Here is a 2,500-nt window from a genome sequence, read left to right as displayed (position 1 = left end):
GCAGCACCGTCCCTGCTATACGAAAGCCCCATCCAGCCCTGTGCCACCCGGGGGGTTCCAGGGTGCTGAGATGGCTGACGTTTTGCTCCGCTCACGACGGTCGCCGCGGCACGCAAGAACAGGCCAAAAACTGGCCAAACAGCCCAAAAACGGGCCAAAACTGGCCATTTTTGCTGCGCGAGCGAGCGGAGAGCGGCGAACAGCGAGCGAAGCGCGAGGCAGCACCGTCCCTGCTATACGAAAGCCCCATCCAGCCCTGTGCCACCCGGGGGGTTCCAGGGTGCTGAGATGGCTGACATTTTGCTCCGCTCACGACGGTCACCGCGCCACACAAGAACAGCCCAAAAACAGGCCAAAACAGCCCAAAAACGGGCCAAAACTGGCCATTTTTGGCTGCGCGAGCGAGCGTGCGAGCGGCGAACAGCGAGCGAAGCGAGAGGCAGCACCGTCCCCTGCTATACGAAAGCCCCATCCAGCCCTGTGCCACCCGGGGGGTTCCAGGGTGCTGAGATGGCTGACGTTTTGCTCCGCTCACGACGGTCACCGCACCACGCAAGAACAGGCCAAAAACCTGGCCGAAAACAGCCAAAAACGGGCCAAACTGGCCATTTTTGGCTGCGCGAGCGAAGCGTGCGAGCGGCGAACAGCGAGCGAAAGCGAGAGGCAGCACCGTCCCTGCTATACGAAAGCCCCATCCAGCCCTGTGCCACCCGGGGGGTTCCAGGGTGCTGAGATGGCTGACGTTTTGCTCCGCTCTCGACGGTCACCGCGCAATGCAAGAACAGGCCAAAAACTGGCCAAAACGGCCCAAAAACGGCCAAAACTGGCCATTTTTGGCTGCGCGGAGCGGCGAGCGGCGGACAGCGAGCGAAGCGAGAGGCAGCACCGTCCCTGCTATACGAAAGCCCCATCCAAGCCCTGTGCCACCCGGGGGGGTTCCAGGGTGCTGAGATGGCTGACGTTTTGCTCCGCTCTCGACGGTCACCGCGCAATGCAAGAACAGGCCAAAAAACTGGCCAAAACGGCCCAAAAACGGGCCAAAACTGGCCATTTTTGGCTGCGCGAGCGAGCGAGTGCGCGAGCGGCGGACAGCGAGCGAAGCGAGAGGCAGCACCGTCCCCTGCTATACGAAAGCCCCATCCAGCCCTGTGCCACCCGGGGGGTTCCAGGGTGCTGAGATGGCTGACGTTTTGCTCCGCTCTCGACGGTCACCCGCGCAATGCAAGAACAGGCCAAAAAACTGGCCAAAACGGCCCAAAAACGGGCCAAAACTGGCCATTTTTGGCTGCACGAGCGAGCGGCGAGCGGCGGACAGCGAGCGAAGCGAGAGGCAGCACCGTCCCTGCTATACGAAAGCCCCATCCAGCCCTGTGCCACCCGGGGGGTTCCAGGGTGCTGAGATGGCTGACGTTTTGCTCCGCTCTCGACGGTCACCGCGCAATGCAAGAACAGGCCAAAAACTGGCCAAAACGGCCCAAAAACGGGCCAAAACTGGCCATTTTTGGCTGCACGAGCGAGCGGCGAGCGGCGGACAGCGAGCGAAGCGAGAGGCAGCACCGGTCCCTGCTATACGAAAGCCCCCATCCAGCCCTGTGCCACCCGGGGGGTTCCAGGGTGCTGAGAAGGCTGACGTTTTGCTCCGCTCTCGACGGTCACCGCGCAATGCAAGAACAGGCCAAAAACTGGCCAAAACGGCCCAAAAACGGGCCAAAACTGGCCATTTTTGGCTGCACGAGCGAGCGTGCGAGCGGCGGACAGCGAGCGAAGCGAGAGGCAGCACCGTCCCTGCTATACGAAAGCCCCATCCAGCCCTGTGCCACCCGGGGGGTTCCAGGGTGCTGAGATGGCTGACGTTGTGCTCCGCTCTCGACGGTCACCGCGCAATGCAAGAACAGGCCAAAAAGCTGGCCAAAACGGCCCAAAAACGGGCCAAAACTGGCCATTTTTGGCTGCACGAGCGAGCGGCGAGCGGCGGACAGCGAGCGAAGCGAGAGGCAGCACCGTCCCTGCTATACGAAAGCCCCATCCAGCCCTGTGCCACCCGGGGGGTTCCAGGGTGCTGAGATGGCTGACGTTTTGCTCCGCTCTCGACGGTCACCGCGCAATGCAAGAACAGGCCAAAAACTGGCCAAAACGGCCCAAAACGGGCCAAAACTGGCCATTTTTGGCTGCGCGAGCGAAGCGGCGAGCGGCGGACAGCGAGGCGAAGCGAGAGGCAGCACCGTCCCTGCTATAATACGAAAGCCCCATCCAGCCCTGTGCCACCCGGGGGGTTCCAGGGTGCTGAGATGGCTGACTTTTGCTCCGCTCACGACGGTCACCGCACCACGCAAGAACGGACCATAAACAGGCCAAAACAGCCCAAAAACGGGCCAAAACTGGTCATTTTTGGCTGCAGCGAGCGAGCGGCGAGCGGCGAACAGCGAGCGAAGCGTGAGGCAGCACCGTCCCTGCTATACGAAAGCCCCATCCAGCCCTGTGCCACCCGGGGGGTTCCAGG

The sequence above is a fragment of the Musa acuminata genome, unplaced genomic scaffold, assembly GCF_036884655.1.
Source record: "Musa acuminata AAA Group cultivar baxijiao unplaced genomic scaffold, Cavendish_Baxijiao_AAA HiC_scaffold_517, whole genome shotgun sequence".
Classification (NCBI taxonomy): Eukaryota; Viridiplantae; Streptophyta; class Magnoliopsida; order Zingiberales; family Musaceae; genus Musa; species Musa acuminata.
The sequence above is the reverse complement of the archived record's forward strand: the minus strand, read 5'-3'. Positions refer to the sequence as shown.